At 38.0% G+C, this 19,137-nt stretch overlaps 1 protein-coding gene across 8 annotated transcripts in view; it reads left to right on the forward strand.

Moving 5' to 3' along the window:
* ADGRL1 (adhesion G protein-coupled receptor L1) overlaps nucleotides 1–19,137 on the forward strand; it is a 144,413-nt gene that overhangs the window by 32,889 nt on the left and 92,387 nt on the right. For 5 of the 8 annotated variants that reach the window (XM_087924649.1, XM_087924640.1, XM_087924643.1 and 2 more), the window contains exon 1: nucleotides 11,492–11,629. The exons of the other annotated variants lie outside the window; for them this stretch is intronic. The gene's annotated coding sequence lies outside the window, so the exon portion shown is untranslated. Of the gene's footprint in view, nucleotides 1–11,491; nucleotides 11,630–19,137 lie in introns of those variants that run through there. 8 annotated transcript variants of the gene reach the window in all.

The following is a 19,137-nucleotide window of genomic DNA, read 5'->3' on the forward strand; positions in this document are numbered from 1 at the left end:
TATAATAATGGCAGAAATAGGCCATTTATTTTAAATGGGAAGAGTGAAAAAATTAGTGGCGCCTAACCGAAAGGAAAAAAAATCTAGGTTTTTAATACTACTTGCTTTATATGTAGTTGGTTGGTTGGTTAGATGGTTGATTAATTGCTACTCTACTATTTCAGGAGTAACCGTTTGTAAATAGAAGCCTAGGCTGTCCACTTGACTAAGCTTTATGCTTTTTCAGATAGATGTCAGGGGTTAATATTTACCTATTATTATCAGTTAAAAATCTATTGCTTCATGCATATTGTACTTAGAGTCACAGATTTTTTTCATAAGCAAATAGAAGCTGTCCTTGGTGGTGATCCTTTTTTCAGCATGTGACCTATTGATTTCTTGTATAAACTTCCATTTATTTGTTCGTTTGTTTTGTTTGCTTTTAAGGATTGTCTGTTATGTTTTTCTTATTCTACTATGCATCTTTTTTCTCTCAGTAATATAGGCTGATTTTTGAGATGGCTAAGGAAGGTGCTGGTTTATACACAGTTAACTCTTTTTGAATATAGGTATATACGGATGGTCACCTTATTTCAGACTGAACTTGTCTTGTATCCAGCATAGTAATGTCTTCTCTGTTCTGATTCATGGTGGCATCTGCCACCCGATCCTGCCAGTATGATATCTAAGACCTTCTCCATACAAAATGTGTGCCCTATTGTGGTCTTTCCTTTGATTTTATGATCTGTATTTTTATCCTATAACATTGATGGCCACACGTGTTCTCTTTCTCTTTCCATCTTTTGAACCCTTTGCTCATGGTTTTCCTTCCCCATCTGTCTTGCTAGCATCTGAACGGAGATCTTGCTACAGAATCATTCAGAGAGAGTTTCAAAATGAGCTGTGAGTCTATACACCCTTAGGAATCAAAGCCTAAGATCACAGTGTCTCTACCGAGTTCTCATGTTTTCAGGAATGGTTTACTGTGCTGAGAATCTAGCAATAGCCTTGGGAGAAGTACATAAAAATGAATCAACAGACTTTTGATAATCTGATCCATAGGATGCTTTATTAGGGAAAATACTGCAGTATGGACCCCGTCACTCCAAAACCAAGTTTAGTTTTCCATTTAGTGAATATAGCTTATATAGGTTTATCAAATCACACGGTTACATAATGCTTCCTGTTGTCCATATATAGATGTTATACAATGTTTTCATAAGAAAGTTCCAACTTTCCATGGAAAACTTCCAACATTCTCAGTATAGTCAGATTTCCTGTTATTCAAATTCCAGAAGATTATAAGAAAACATTAATATCTCTTAATGTGACATCTAATATCAGAGTGCCCCAGCACATACCTCTAACTTATGCCAAATACATAGTTTTGCAATATTGTATTATTCCTAGCAGAAAACACATTACATAAATGTTCTGAGCTTCAAAAGTTCAGACTGCGAACACAAAATGGCTTCAGTTTGGCTCTTCACATCCATCCTCAGCTGTAATAACCAAATTTTCACCTATAACAGCCTATTCCTTTTTCTTGGTGAACTGAGACCAGCTTGGCAGTAAGAAAGCAGCCACTCAACTCTCCCAACAGTGCACAATTTGCCATTCTAGTTTTAAGGAGCTATAAGGTTTCTATGGATTTGAGATTCTAGTACCTTCTCGGAAACGAGTACCTTTGTGTGTGTGTGTGTGTGTGTGTGTGTGTGTGTGTGTGTGTAAGAACAAATTTGAGATAGCACCATGTCACCCACAATGGTTGTGTCATTAAACTGACAAGGAAATTAGTGTCTGCCATGTCATAGCTTCGTATCAGATCATAGGCAAGAAACACTGCTTCTGTTGAAGATTCCAGCACATTAAAAAGAAAAAAAAGCCTTCATGACCAAAATAGACAATGGAACAGCTATTAATCTAGCATACGCAGGGAAACAAACCTGGATAAACTAGATCTCTATTTCTCTTATCACTAGTCTTCAGTCTTCACCTGCAGTTTCTGTTCCCCTTCCTACTGTTACTACAGAGTCAAGTGTATGAGCAATCTAGGAAGACTGGAAGAATTAAGAAAGAAATCATCTTTGGACAGAAAAAGGGGAGACTGTGCATCTTTTGCTCCTCTGTCATGAAAAAGCTAAATTTGGAAACCCATATATTTCTGTTAAAAAGTAAGTGAGTATGATGGGGATTATATAATTATATTAATTTCTTTCTCCAAATATTAGGACAGCCCAAAAGAAGTGTGTAATTAACTTATGAAATGCACTACGTGACTTACCATTATCATCATCATTTCAGGAAAAGATGATGCTAGCTTTACCAATCCAAACACCCCCTGAATGTGCCGAGCTCCAACATTTTTAATTTGCTGGTCATTTTGGCTAAGCTAAGGAATGTAGTTCAACATGGTTGAAAAAATCACAGAAGGTAAAAGAAAGGCTTAAATAAGACAAATGGATGGAGGATTTAACAAGAAGGACCTATTTAAATGGAACATATATGTTGATAGTTTTGAGTATCACGTGAACAACATTCTGGACTAGATGAACTTTAAACTAGGATGACAACCCATCTTGTTACTGTGATGAGAATGGGAGAAAGAACTAAAAGGGTTTTTAAGCTCTTTCTCTCATTGTCCTCCCACAAAACCATGTGTGTGTGTGTGTGTGTGTGTGTGTGTGTGTGTGTGTGTATAGAATTGACATTCGGGCCTAGGCTTATTGAAGGACATCCACTGCAATAGCTTTTACCTTTTCTCTATATCCCATTTTTTCTGCCCATTCCATTTCTGGGCTCCCCTTATTTCTTCTGCGAGAAGAAGATTGGATTGGATCTCCCACCCAGCCATGTGCTTCTAAACGTTTACCTGCAGAGGTAAATGTTTAGCTCTCACACTTACAATTCTAAATCCTGACTTGCTAGAGCCATTTTAAGCTTAAGGTTAATTGATTTGAGACCATTTCTCTCTTCTGTCTTTTATTTACTACCTAAAATCTCATTAAAATAAACACAATGGAAAGGAAAAGAAAAAACTCAAGGGGCAAAGTAGCAAAACTCAGCATTATAAAGCTGTGGATTAAAAGAACGTAGAAAACAATTCCCTATTTTTTCTCTAGTGGAGGAAAGGTGCAAAGATTTTGCTGAGGAGATGAGCCATCCCAGTGTGAGATACTGATGCTATGGTTCTATCGCCAGCACTTGCAAAACGTCTAGGACAATAACAAATTTCCCCACAGAGTATAATTATTTCCTGGTTTTCTTTCTGGAACTCCCAATATGAATTTCCCAAAATAGGCATTTTATTCTCTTTTAAATCTTTCCTACACATGCACACACTAACAAAATTAACAATGGATCCAACATAAAATAATCCTTAAATTCTAAGAATTAGCAAAGAGATGGTAGAGAGGAAGAATCCTAGTTATATTCAGGCAAACTCTGCTCACAGCCTGGAGTTCAATCCTAATGGGGCTCAAGCTTGACTCAGCTTTCTATTCTTCCAAAATTCATAAAATGAGGAACCATCTTTTTGGGAGCAATATGCTGACATTGTAAACCACCCAGAGAGTGCTGTAAAGCACTAAGGGACGGTATATAAGTCTAACTGCTATTGCTATCAGGCTCAAACTAAAAGAAACCTGTCTCAATTATTCATAAGGGATTAGATGAGGAAAAGAATAGGACAAGACCAGCTAGAGAAAGAAGTTACTTCTGGAACCTGGAAACAAGGATTGAAAACATCTCGTCTTCCTTTACAAAAGAGGGGGCCTTTAGGAAGGCCCCCTGATTTTGGGACAAACTGGTAGCCATTTCACACCCATGTTCTGGTCAATTCAATGTCCTGGGAGCATAATGCAATCTATAGGTTGGGATCTTTTTCAAAATGAAATGCTGACATCAGTCTAACGAGGTCACACAGGACATGGATAATATCCCAGTCCGATAATCATAATGATAATTATTTTTTTGTGCTGCCTGACTACCAGTGGTTCTGGACTATTTGCAAATTGTAAAAAACGAAGAAAACAAAAAAGAGTAAAGATGGTAGAAATGACAAAACCAAATGGTGCAAAAAAAGGGAAAAAAACAACCAGGCTTACCAAAGGCAGGGGGGAAGAGCCAGATCTTCAAGACCTTTCAAGGCACCAGTGGGGCAGGGCTGTTAAAATTTTGGGGGGAGCGGAGGGACACTTCACTCCAAAGGGCAAACAATGTTCTCAGACAAGGAACACTTCTGAGATCTGTTTAAGTGAAGGACGCTGGAGAGTGCCAACCCTGCCAGATTGGATTAGCCAGGCAGATATAAAGGAGACAGGCAATCCATCAAGTAACCGTAGCCTATATTATAGGTGACAGCCAGGTCCTTGAACTGCATCCGGAAGTAAACTGATATCCAGTACAACTTGCAAAGCAGAGGTGTTACATGAGGATACCAAGTCACGCCTATCATTGCCTCCCAGTTGCATTCTGAACCAGTTGAGGCTCCCAGATGGTCTTCAAGGGCAGCCACAAATAAAGTGCATTGCAGTTGTCAAGCCACAAGGTAACCAAGGTGTGGGAAACTGTCTATCCCTGTCTATAAGAACACAACTGGCGCCCCAGATGAAGCCGTGCAAATGCTTTCCTCATCACAGCTGCCACCTGCTCAAGCAGGACCTGTGGGTCTAGGATGACTTCCACTACCCTTGAATGAGGTAGTACCAATGGTTCCAAGATTAAAGGTGGGATATCCCCAGATATGGTTGGCCCAAATACTTGATCTTGATAGTCAGAAATGGCTCCTCTCCATTCAAACATGTACAGCCTCCAAACACTGGGACAAAATCTCAACAGCCTCACTTGGCTGTCCTGGAGTGAAAAGATACAATTAGACATCAATAGCATACTACTGAAGAGCAACCCGGATGATTAGGGGACTGGAGACTAAAACATACGAAGAACGGTTGCAGGAACTGGGCTTGGCTAGTCTAGTAAAGAGAAGCACCAGGGGACACATAATAGCAGTCTTCCAATATTCAAGGGGCTGCCACAGGGAGGAAGGGGTCAAGCTATTTTCTAAAGCGCCTGTAGGCCAGACAAGGAATAATGGATGGAAACTGAACAAGGGGAGATTCAACCTGGAAACAAGGAGAAACTTTCTGACAGTGAGAACAATCAACCAATGGAACAGCTTGCCCTTGGAAGTTGTGGGAGCACCATCGCTTGAGACTTTCAAGAAGAGATTGGACTGCCAGTTGTCAGAAATGGTGTAGGGTCTCCCGTTTGAACAGGGGGTTGGACTAGATGACCTACAAGGTCCCTTCCAACTTGGATTATCTAGGGTCTCCTGTTTGAGCAGGGGGTTGGACTAAATGACCTACAAGGTCCCTTCCAACTCTGATTATCTGTTAAGATCTGTTCATACCAAACTTCAAATTGGAGGGTAGTCTCACCCAGCAGTTTCATGTAGATGTTGAAAAGGAGGGAAAAGAGAATAGAGTCTTATGGCATCTCATAAAGGAGGGACTTGAGGAATGATCAGTCCCCCTCTACAACTAACAGAACCTGAAGCTGTCTCTGGAAACAGGAAGAAAGCTATTGTAAAATCCCCACTCCACAAAACCGGCTCAGAAGGAAACCATGATCAACACTATCAAAAGTCACCAAGAGGGCACACAACGTAAGGATGGATGCACCACTGCCATTCTGGCTGTGCCACGGATCATCTACAGACACAACCCAAAGTGTTTCAGTCTAGGAAAAATACCTGTCAGAAATCGAAGGAGAGGAAGATCAGGAGACTTGAAGCAGATAGGAAGAATTTTATCTGCCAATCAAAAATCTGCTGTCAAACTGTAACTAATTTAGAACTGTCGTAAGTTTATGTGCTGAAAAGTTTACTATTGATCATGTGTTTAGTGCCAAGGTCCATAACTGGGGCGGGGGTGGTGGTGGAACTCACTGTATTTTTTTTTAGTGCAGTTTGTTGAACAAATTGTGATTTTGTATGAACACTAGAGCAGGGATGTCAAACTCAAGGCCCATAGGCCAGATCTAAGAGGTGCTTAGATCTGGCCTACGGGGATGCCCTAGAAACAGTGAAGGACTGGCCGATGGTACCTCTGCCAGTGAAAACGGAGCTCATGGCACATGTCCCTCCCAAGCGCCGTTTTCTCTGGCAGAGGGTTACAGGAGGCTGTTGCAGCCAGAAATGGAGCTCAGGAGCCCATGGCAGAGCACTCGGGCCACCACAGGCGTCACCAACATGAGGGATGTCGACTTGGCCATGCCCCCTAGCCCCCCCTGATGCAGTCTTCAATGAAATCGAGTTTGACACCTCTGGTCTAGAGCAAGAGCAACCAGTGTGCCAGTTATGAACATTAGTGAGTAGGTGGAAATTTCCTTTGGACTCAACAGATTTCCCAGCTGACTTGTTTTTAATAAACTGTAATTTTAAATTCTGTGATTTTAAAAACCCAGCATCGTACAAGCACTAATGTCATCTTTTTTTAAAAAAAAATTTTTTTTACAGGACTTCATAGGTTCCACAGATACTTCTTGAAAATAAATATGGCAGGTTGCTACAACCATGCGCGTGCTTTGTGTGGAAATGGGTTGTTTATTTATTAATAAGTAAATAGGAAAAGCAGCACCTAGCTGAATTTGGTTATTCTGATAAGCTAAGCAAGGTTAGCCTTAGTTGTATTTGAAGGTAGTAGAGAATATTTTAAGGGCTGGGATTTTTTCTCTCTCTCACTGGTGAATTGACATTTGTGTCAGAGCACCCACACTATGCTGTCAACTATTATGTAGAGCATACCCACACCTTTCTCTCAAAATTCTAAATGTGTCTCTCAGGTATGAACTCCCAGTAGGGATGACTGTGTTTAGCCTTTGGTTGGTATTAGATATTCAGACTTAGTCATCCAGTGAAATAGTTGTCTTATGAAATGTTCTTCATTGTCACATCCAACTAATTCAGACTATAATTTATAAGCAGCAGCAAAGAAGCCAATATTTTTAGTTGGTTTTACATGGCCGATAAGGGTTTTCCTATTACTACTTTGTGATCCTTCATCCTGCAAAAGTTCCAGCATGCAGTGTTGCTAACACAATGTTTATATTTTAATGCTAGCAACAGGATAAATACATAGGTTAATGAGTTGCCAAACCTTCTTGGAACCTAGCTGTACATTTCAGGATTTACATTTTTTACTCATTTATATTTTTATTGCATATAGTGTTACCCATTGTAAGGCTTTTATTTGTTCTGGAATTTTTAGAAATTTTGATAGGCATACTAATACAGTTTATGCCAAGTTTGTATTTAAGATTTGGTTTGCATTGTGTAAGAGAGCTATTAAATCAGATACAGATTAGACCAAACTTCCCAATTGTGTCCTAGTTCCTGATTTTTCCATGTTCCTCAACTTACTGTAGCAGACAAAAGTTGTTTCATGTGTAGTTTCTAAGTCTACCTCATTTTACGGATGTTCAAGCCATTCATTAATTAGTACAGATGCACTTGGTTTAGTGTTCTAATCGTTAGCATCCCTTCTCAATGCGTTTCTGGTTCTCTGCATAGAATATAACATATTGTCTTATTGTAACAGTAGAGACTGTTGAAAACAAAGGTGGAGGGAGGTTCTGCAAATGTCTTCAGACATCTTTATTGAAAAAATACAGATGCCTTTGAGGATTAACCTAAAAGTCAATCTTTGCTTAGGAAGGATTTCTTCCCTTCTGAAATTTACCCCATTGTGAAACAGTGGTGCTCACTGTTTTATTTCTCTGCCCAGTTATTCCTTCTGCCAGCCATCCAGTTTTGTTTTCCACTAACCTTTCCTTACCCATTGAATCTATTGGGTAACATCATCCTGTCTCCTGTGTGGTGCAGAATAGAGAAGCTGTCCCAAGAGAAGATAACATAAAGGTTGAATGTGGAAACCTTGATGCTCTCTGAGCTGGGTCGTTTGCTTGCAGATGTTTTGTTAACCAACTACGTAACATCAGTGATAATGAGCATGGGGTTTGCTTCTGGTTATACAATATACAGTACCTTGCTCTGCCAATTTTGGTGGATGTGGGATTTTCTCCTTGGTAGTTTCTTGGTTAGGGTAATGCTTTCTGCTTGACTGTTTTGTGTCAATAGAGGAGAGAGATCTGTCTGGAGTTAATTAAGGAGAGATCATCATATGGTGGCCTATTTTCCTCTCTGTACTGCTTCTGCAATGTACATCAAAGAGTTAAAGCTGGAACAACCAAAAGCTACTTTTGGCATTCTTCACGCTTTCCCTGTGACTCTGGAAAGTTCTGCATCTTTTGATAGATGTGTACTATAAATTCTTGCTTATTCATCTCTTTGTCTCTTTCCCCCCCTCCTCTCTCCTTGTTTTGCCTGCCTTTTGTCTTGTTTATGTCATTTAACTGTTTTGATGTTAGCTGATGTTTAATAAATATCAAACTGTATGTATCTCTGTTGAACTAGATAGAGAGACTGACTGGGAGTGTGTTAGGTGCAAGCTAAACTGGATATTATCCATTATAATTTGTCAAGAAAAAAAGATAGTGGGCCCAGCAGGGAGCCAGAACTTAATTCTGTGTGATCAGAGTACCCCAATACACTATATGCACAACATGCCCCATCCTATTTTCAGGCATTTGGTCAAGCATATACTGAATCAGCACCTAAGGACCACTATGGATACTTACAAAGACAGTGTTGGTGAACCTTTTTCGCATCGAGTGCTGAAATGGGAGTGCATGTTTGCAGAGGGGAGCACTGGAAACCAGAAGAACAGCTCCTGGTACTTGCGCATGGGAGTGCCAGAAACCGGAAGAGCAGCTCCCGGCGCACATGTGCGCACCATCTGGTCTTCTGGTTTCTGGTGCACATGTTGCCACACGAAGACCAGCTGGCCAGCATGCATGCACACACTGGAAACCGGAAGAGGAACAGGTGACAGCTGGCGTGCCTGGAGAGATGGCTCTGTGTGCCACTTCTGGCATGTGTACCATATAGGTTCACCATCACGGTACTATGATTTAAATGCTGTAATCCAGGAACACTTTTTAACCACCTACAAAACTAGCATAAAGCTTTTGAAAATGGCAGTGACATTGCAACTGGAACATCTTGCTCTTGAAGATGGAAAAAAGTACTTATTCTCCAGCATGAAGATGGAGATACTATTTGAAAAGGTGGACCTCTCAGAAGTTCTTGAGATGCTATCTCCAGAATGAACACAAATCAGGACAACTTGGATGAAAAAGAATAGATTACTGAATTATGAAATAATTTTGAGGCTGACCTTGACCAGCCTAAGTTGATTTACAGTAGTGCTTAAGAAAGGAGATCTGGGACAAAATAAGACATATTTATGCTTATAATGACCAACTGTAATGTTAAATAAGCTCATAAATCTAAAATTATCAGTGGATGGAAGTTCAATGGAATATGTCACCGAGTATCTCTCTGTTCAGAAGACAGTAAAAATAGTATTAAGCTTTCGGACAATTTAATCAAGGAATTGATATTTATTTCATTACCAAAAGAGTACAGACACATGGAAAAGTTAATCAACCTTCCTCATAAAATTTTCTTTGAGAATAGAAAATGAGAAGGTGGAGGCATACTGGCATGATTAGAAAGATGCAACTGAAGGGAATTCTGTGAACCAGAAAAAAAGGGAGAAATGTCATCCATCATTACTGTAAAAGAAAGGGACATATTAAAAGAGAATGCAGACTTTACAATGCTAAGACTCATAAAAGAAATAATGAGATCAAATGTCATAAAAGAAAAGTCAAGACTGCCGAGGAATTGCAAAAAAAAAAAAAATGAGATGCAAAGAAACAGCAAATAAATGTTTACTTGCCGTTGGATATGATTCTGAATTTGAAAACAAAATGTTTTCTTCTAGATAGTGCATCAAATCAATATATCCACAACAAAGATGTGCTTTTAAGTCTTGATGAACCTTAACAAGAAAAAGTTAAATTAAGAAATTGAATGTTCATAGATATGGAAAGAGTAGTGTTAACCTGAAATGCCTAATAGATCATCATGAAAGGAGAATTATTTCAAGAAGTATATTATATACATGAATTGTATGCAGATTGCTTATGTTTTTATGTAACGGGTCTGTAAAATTGTGCTTAAAAATAAAGTCACATTGTTACCAAGACACATGAAGTAGTGTTGATGGAAAAGCACAGTGAAGCTAATTTGCTGGAGTTATGTAATCCGAGGCAGACAAAATAGCAGGATGCATACATAATAATAATCCTGCAAAATGGCTTAGAAGATTTAGTCCCAGAGATGTGTCTGCTATGAAGAAAATAAGGGTTAAGGACTTAGCAATTGGACTGAATGTTTGTCCTTGCAAGAAACAAAGGAATCAAGATATGACTGTTGTTTAAAAGCTAATGGAAAAAGGAACAGGTTTCCCAAGGTTGAATTCAAATAAGCCCGTCAGCTGTTGGAACTTGTATTTTCAGTCTTATGGGATCCCATGCCAATCAAAATAAAAGATGGGGGAAACTACTTTGTAATGTTCATACATAGCCTGCAACTCAAAGTATAGCTGCACCCATCTCTTAGCCAATGAGAGTAAAATATTAGAAAAATTCTAATTGTCCTGTTTTTATATAGAAAACAAGTTTAACAGAAAAATCAAGTTATTAAGGTCCAATATTGGGGAGAATATTGCATCCTGGAATTTGAGGACAACATGAAGAATGAAGGCACAAAACACAAAGAACAACAGAATAACAGAGTTTGAAGGGATCTTGGAGGTCTTCTAGTCTAACTTCATGCCCAAGCATTATTATGCCTCATGCTATATCATTCCAGACAAATGGCTCTCCAATCTCTTCTTAAAAACCTCCAGTGATGGAGCACCCACAACTTCTGAATATTAAGCAATAACCCTGAGTAAAATCGAAAAAGGCTGTTAGGCACAATAAGGTATTTTTTGGTTGATGCAAAGTTTACTGAAGGATTTTTGGTGAAAAAGCACCACATAGCTACTTATCTGCAAAACATTTTATTCCAACAAAAATGGAGGTAAAATCCAATGAGATTATGGAACAGGAGCAACCCAATCTGTCACATAGTACATAAAGTTATTTAAAAGCAAAGCTTACGCATATATCTTTTAAAGGGAAAAAGGGAATAAATTAGAATAGAATTCTTTATTGGCCAAATATGCTTGGACACACAAGGAATTTGTCTTCGTGCAAATGCTCTCAGTGTACATAAAAGAAAAGATACATTCAAGAGTCAAGAATCATAAGGTATAACACTTAATGATAGTCATAAGGTACAAATAAGCAATCAAATCATACTAGGAAACAGTTCAACAGTAAGGATACAAGCGACAAAGTTACAGTCATACAGTCACAAGTGAGAGGGGTTGGGTAATAAGGAATGATAAGAAGATTAGTAGTAATAGTAGTGCAGACTTTGTAACATTGGACAATGTTAAGGGAGTTATTTGTTTAGCAGAGTGATGGCGTTCAGGGAAAAATTGTCCTTGTGTCTAGTTGTTCTGGTGTGCAGTGCTCTATAGCATCGTTTGAGGGTAGGAGTTGAAGCAGTTTATGTCCAGGATGTGAGAAGCCTGTAAATATTTTCACAGCCCACTTTTTGACTGGAAGGCAGGTTGGTAGTAATTATTTTTTCTGCAGTCCTAATTATCCTCTGAAGTCTGTGTCTGTCTTGCTGGGTTGCAGAGCCAAACCAGACAGTTATAGAGGTGCAGTTGACAGACTCAGTGATTCCTCTGTAGAACTGTTATCAGCAGCTCCTTGGGCAGTTTGAGGTTTCTGAGTTGGCGCAGAAAGAACATTCTCTGTTGTGCTTTTTTGATGACATTTTTGATGTTAGGTGTCCATTTTAGGGTCTTGTGATATGATAGAACCTAGAAATTTGAAATTCAATTGCATTTGGAATAACTATAGACTATCAAGTGGAATAAAAAGCTATAGAGGTTTGGGTGAGGGAGACAATAGATGAGTTGCAATATTTAAATGCTAGCGCATATCTGTAGCACCTGGTATTGCCAGTTAACAGTTTTGTAGTTTGCTGAAGTTTAATAAACAAACAATTAATTATGTGGGAGGTTTTGTTTTTGTTTTTGCTAGCTGCCCTGAACACTGTGTATGCTTTCTGCAATTTGAATATAGGAGTTGGCTGGGAGTACATTAGATGCCAGCTAACTCACAGCCACAGCCATTTTTCAGCAGAATATATTATTTTCGATTTGTGTCCCCCTTTCTTTTTCTAGATTCTTTTGAAGGAGAAAACAAAATATCTATGTGTGAAGGAATGATTGGATATATCCAGATGAGGGTCAATTAGCTTGGTGAATGTGGCCATTTTAGCCAGTAATTATTTGTATTGTTCAAATTAAGTTAAATGTATGTGTTTATTTTTCCTTGGCGGGGGGGGAGGGAGGTATGTATATTTGCACCTGTAAATATCTCAGACTTGTCCTGGGAATCCTGAGCTAAAAGCTGTGAAATGGACAATTATATAGAATATTATATTTCCAAGAATATCTCTGGGCTCCATATGGGTTTTGTGGACATTCTTAGAAAATGAAAATCATGCATGACTGGTTTACTTCAAAATACACTCAATTGCCCAGTAAAAAGCAAAGATAGACTGAAAAGTGCTACAGGATTCCTAATAAGGATAGAGCAATAGCGGGAAACAGGTTTTACCAATTTACTTTCCATTAAATCAGTATTTTCTGACTACATTCATCCTGGCAGCCATTTTGTGAGAGTGCCCACTTTTCACTTTTAAAATTCAAAAGGTGGAGCTGCATAAAGCTCCTTATTCCTATGTACAATGCAAGTGAAATAACATTTTCAGAAAAATGGTTCCAGCAATTCTGAATGAAAAAAATATATGGTTGTGGGGGAGGTGTATATGTTTAATTCTGTTCATTGTGTCTTTGCTAGTTCATCTTTCTGCAAATTTGCTAGCATGCCATTATTAGTTCTTGCTCAATACAATGATCATTTATTTTTATTAAGGTTAAATTTAGTATTTCTTATACAGTTCTGGTTCTTGACTACTATTTTCTTCAGGAGGAAGGACTCTGACTTTATGGTATCTTAAGGTTACACTAATATTTTTGAGAGAGAGAAGGGCTGTGGGGCATGGGTAATAATAGAAAACAGCCTAGATGTGAATAGAATTTGGGGGAGGGTACTTTTTGCTCTTATGTTAATACTACTTTAGGTTTTGTGCTCTGTTTTCAGTGTTTTGTTTTTCTCTGCAGCAAAATTTCTCTGTAGCAAGTTTTTGATTTTTTATACTTGGGTGGAAAGTGTCCATAGACAACAATAGAAGGATTTGTTGCCTTAGGCTGATTATCTCAGTTTTGGAGAAGATTTTAAATATTTCTCTTTATTGGGAATTTGGTCTCCGAACGTGTTATTTCTAAGAAAATTGGAGAAATTATGAGTGACAGACATGGCTAATTCCAAAACTGTATCTGGCCATAAAACTGCTTTCCTGACTGAAAAGCAAAGCAACACTGGTAGATTTCTCTTCATCATTGTTCTGGTGATGCATTCTCCTATTTTTATCTAGGCTGGCCTTGAAATCTCTTAGATTGCCTCTACCAATGTAGCGCTATGTCTGTCACTAAGCATTTTTCTTCAAGGAATGGGTTTTGCAGCAGCTGCCAAGAATAAGAGGATATGACAAACTTCAGCGTTGCCCTTGGGTAAAGGAAAGGCCTGTCTGGCTCCATAGAAAAGCATCCTAAACCCAGAATGACTAAATCAGTGCATCACCCAGCCTAGAAAGTGCCTGCTCATAGGGAGCCTTTGTGAACACTTTCTTCAGGGATCCTGGGTATCAGCAAAGGCCAAAAAAGAAAGGAATACGCTATATATGTACAGGGAGAGAGTCTTGTTTGATGGCCATTTCTTTAATTTCTCTAAGGAGCCCACTTTAATAAGAAATAGGTGTCCTGATGTCCTGATAAATCAACAGCGACTATGTGGAGGGGAAAAATGATATTTCCTTGGGCAGTATTCTTCATGCTGGAAAATCATATACACAGTGATAAATCAACCTGTTCCTCAAAGATCTTCTACCCCAAACAAAAACACATGTGCAAATCAATTAGGATCATGTCTCTTCCTCCGCCAACCGCCAGGGAAAAAAATACAAAGAAAAATATGCCTACTTGTTTACACCATTGTGTGTGAATCACACATTTGTCTATTTTTTTCTGATTATGTATTTTTGGAAGTGACTTCCAGATAAGCATAATTATAGTGACATAGACACTTGGCCTGATTTGAAATGACAATGTAATACTCTCCCTACCTTCCCCATATTAGGATTATATCTGTATAGGAGAAAAATAATAATGTGTGCAATGGTCCATAGCCTTTAAAGAACTAAATCAATTTTCTATTCTTCATTCCATGGTCTGAAAAGGAAGCATTTTTTTTTCAACTCCTTTGTTTATAAACTCACATCTATAGTAGAAGGATTATAACTGGAGTATCCTATAGCCCAGCTCAGGCAATACAGTACACTGCACTGTGTAGATCTCAGAAATGATGGATAGAAATGATAGCAGTCCCTCTGCTTCCTAAGTTATTTTGGTGACATCACTGACAAGTCTGCCTCCATAGAAATGGCATAATTGACTTGCAGAGGGGAGGCCTTTATATGTTTGCAGAAGTTGCCACATGAGCAGGAACCATACTAATACATGGTTTCCCCTCCCTCATGTAGGAACTTTTGTGTGAATGCAATGGATTCTCATTGTAGATGATTGCAGTGTAACATATGGATGCCATTTCTGAGGTCATAACCTGCCTTAGAATGTTAAATGTGCTCATCATTTGTTGTGTGTTAAATTCTACATGGTAATGTATCATCTCAAGGTTTGTGTTTGTTTCTGGCAAGCTTCTCCCAGATCTCAAATCTTGTCCATTTACAAGCTTACTTTGAGAAGAATAGTCAAGAAAAATTCTATCATGCAACAGAAAAGAACATGCATGATAGTATACATGCTTTGTAAAAGCCTCAAGGTATTTTCGTATCTCTAATTTAAAAGGATTAGAATACTGGTATAAGTGATTTACAAAATGACTCACATACAAGCATCTTCAAATGATAATATTTCAGGTATGCAGAGGTTACCTTTGGAGTCTCAAGGTCAAAACAATATATCATATGTGCATATGTGTTAATACTGTCATTTTCTCTTGCTCCAATGCCATGTTTATTTGCAGAAAATTGGACTCCTAAATACTGCATCTAAAGGGAATACATTACTCCTGAATGCCTTCAGTCTTCAGGTATAATGTATCCTGGATATTTTGAATGGTCTTAAAAGCCTCAATGGTGAATGTGTTTTTAGATTGATCTATTCTTACAAAGTAAGCTGAACAGTAATAAAATAAAAGAGGCACCTTTGTTTGGTCACAAAGTTTAAAGAACAATAGGGACCTGAAGTTTTAATTATTAGAAGGTAACTCTTTAAGTTCTGGTTCTGAGAATGAGACCTCGGGTAGATTTGATATAATTTTCTGCATAATGGATTTTAAATCCTGCCACTGAAGATGATGGATGCAATGTAATGTGAATAATGCCCTACTTTGTGCAGAATTGCTGCTTACAGGGCAATCAACAAAACAAACTCTATTAAAACAAGAAAATTGATAATCAAAGGAAACAGGAATAAAAGAATAGCACAGTGGACATATAAAATGGCAAAAACAGATAAAACCAAATTCACTTAGAACTTTGAAAAACCTAGAAATTAAAAAGTGTTTAATTGATGTCAAAAGATTTGATTCCACCTAAGTTTTCTCTGGAGACGTTAAGACCACGCCCAAGGAAATATCTCTAGTAGTACCATCCCTTAAAGTTTTTGAAATAATAATAACATAAACTGGCTGTTTTATTCTGAACTATAGTTTTCAAGACAGTCTATATATATGGCATACAGTGTATAGATCCCTGTGCCCTAGTTATATTTCTTCACTAATATCGAAAGATAAAAATGCCAACTGCACAAAACTTCAGTGTGCAACTAAAAAGGTTCCAAAACACCAGCTTCCCAAGTGAGGGAAATCAGAATTTGGGATTGAAATAGTTAAAACACTTAAAAATAGTAAGAGCTTTTATGAGCAAAAATATAGCAAGTATCACTTATATTTTATTTATCTGTGAAATTACCCAACTCTGGGTAATTTGCCTTCTCTTCTCCTGCCACTATATATACATATATACACATGCATTAAAATTATTCAATTAGCAGCAAAAAAATAAACAAATCTGCAAACTATGTTCTGGCTAGCTTGTTCCACATAGAAAAAGCAGAATTTACTGTTGGTGTTAGAAATACTCCTAGCAGCATCTGCCAAAAAAAAAAAAAGTATTCCACTAAGCAAGTGCTTTCTTTCTGCTACTTGACCAGTCTCTGGGCTAAGATGGAAATACAAATGGTAATTTCAATTCCTGCCTTGCTTGTTTCTCAGTAGTCTGACAGCTTTCCTTCTGGTCTGGGACTGTTGGTGCAAGCCAGTCATTAGAGATGATGTCTGTATAACTATAATGGCATATTGGTTCCATCTAGAAGTGGTGTGTTGACTTGAGAAAGAATGCTCAGCATAACTCTAAAGACTTATGGTTTAACAATATAAACTATGGTGGTGGTTTGAATGTAGTACTGCAGGCAACTCTGCCCACAACCAGTACTTCGATCCTGACCGGCTCAAGATTTATTTAGCCTTCCATCCTTTTGAGATCAGTCAAATAAGAACCCAGATTGTTGGGGGCAATATGCTGACATTGTCAACTGCTCAGAGAGTATTGTAAAGCACTATGGAACGGTATATAAGTCTAAGCGCTATTGCTCTTCACGCTCTCCAGATCTTTTTATCGGGGAGTGATAAACTGAAGAAAAAGGTGGAAGGAAAAGGGATATTTACCATATGGAAACTGCTTTTAGGCAGCTTTGAAATATGACAGAAGCCTATAGATTTTCAAATTAGGTCTAACTACTAGTATAGATAACCTGATGTCCCCCAGTGTTTTTGAGCAAAATGCCAAGGGGTATGGGATCACCTGTCTCTGCTGTGCTAGACACTGAGATGCTATCAGTTTATCTCCAGGGCTTTCCCAAGGATAGCTGGAACAAAGAAGCAAGGAAACTATTGTTGAGCACCCATTGAAATATATTCAAAGCCATGAAGTCAGTGGAAGCCAAAATAGTAATAGTTTCAACCACTAGATTGAGAATTTGAAAAAAACTTAAATAATAAAGTCCAACGTTTAAATATAGAAAATTATTTTCCTTCGCTATAGGAACCCATTATTCAATGGGCATATATTGGGCTGAGATAATAAAAGGACTGGAAGACTGTTGTGGCTTTTGGCACTATTGAAACATATTTGAAATAAATCTGGCCAGATTTAGATGTCTAAATCAACTATGCTCCAATTCCAGTTTCCAGGGACAGGCATTCCTTAACTTTTTCCTATCTACAGGATATATATTTGTATATTTGTGTTTCTTAAACTTTTTGCTCTTGGGACCTCTTCTTGCTTTTGGAGGACCCCCAAAAGAGCTTTTGTTTGTATAGACTAAATTTATCAATATTTACTCTATTAAAAATGAAACTGTTGCAATGTAGAATATTGATTGAATCATGCAAGAACAACAGTATTAAACCCATTAGATATGAACATAAAATATTTTTCCTGAAAAAACTCCTATTTTTTTTAAAGAAATAGAAATAATGAGAAGAATGACATTCATCTGATATCTTCAATATCTGCCCAATAATTTTGATTTCACAGACCTATGCAAGGGTCTTAAGGGACACCAGCTGTCATTACACAGTGCCATTAATTCAATTGTAGCAATCTAAATTTTAGTATCCTGTACTCAGAGCCGAACTAGATGTAATGGTTTGCCACAGGCTACTTCTTCTTAAGTTAACTTAACTCAAAGCACAGATGGACCACATATTGCCCCCACTCCATCCCCACCCCTTTCCCTATGCAAATCTCAGTGGCTAGCAGCTGATTCTGTGGGGTGGGATGTAAAGTACTAACAAGTTTTTCCCCTAGAGGGGAGCTTGGGCTCCTGACAGTCTGCCAGGGCAGACAAGAGGAGATGAGATCTTTTCTCTCCAGATGAATGTATGTATAACAGTCTGAGTGTGTGAGGATGCCTGTGCATTCAGAGCTCCCAACAAAGAATCCCAAAGCAAATATAGAAATATTATACCTGGTTTTAAGAAAAACGGGAGCTTGGATCTATATGGCAATCAAGAACAGAAGAATTAGCCCTTTCTCTCTCTTGTGTATCTGTTCAGATTTAGAAATTATTCTTTGTTGTTGTTGTTGTTGTTGTTGTTGTTGTTTTAAATTAACAAACCCATCCCAGATCACCTTTGGAACAAAGAGATGCAACTTCATGTCATGTCAGCAACATGAAGTCCCAGTTTGCAAAATGACACATATTAATAGAGGAAGAAAATAATAACAACGCCCACTTTGCTTACATCCTATTGGGCATCTTAATGAGCTATTTGTATTCAGTGAATAACTCTTGGAATAGTTTCCATAATTTCCTGGAAATATTGTGCAATGTGTTATTCTCATGAAAAAGAGAACAGCATGTGTAGGACTACAGTAATATTAAAAAGGGAGGGAGGAAGAGAAGGCAGCAGCTAGAAAATAATACAAAAAAATAATAATGGGGACCATATAACCCCAATCCAATTCTGACTTCCGTTCTCATCTAAAGTCTGTACAAGAATCTGTAGATTATTCCCATTCTTCTCAAAATGCAGATATCTTCCTGGAGCTCAGCTGAACTTCATGGTACCATTAAAACATTTCCCAGCAGATGTAGATTTCCATTTCTATCAGCTACATAGATGAGAAGATATTTTAGCAGTGAACTCCAGTTTGTTACCAAAAAGAAAAATAAGAATCAGGGGCAACAATTTTATCATAAGGTTCAACACTCTGTTGTGCCATGCAGATAAAGAGCCAAAGAGAACTGTTTTTTTTTATTAGACAGTGAAAGTAGAGGAGGTTGGAGATGTCTAAATTTTTTTCGTAAAACTAAGTGGCTTTCTAATTCATGATAGATATACTCTAGGCATGAT

This window comes from Pseudonaja textilis, chromosome 2, assembly GCF_049901715.1.
Source record: "Pseudonaja textilis isolate UNSWEBS1 chromosome 2, rPseTex1.2, whole genome shotgun sequence".
Lineage (NCBI taxonomy): Eukaryota > Metazoa > Chordata > Lepidosauria > Squamata > Elapidae > Pseudonaja > Pseudonaja textilis.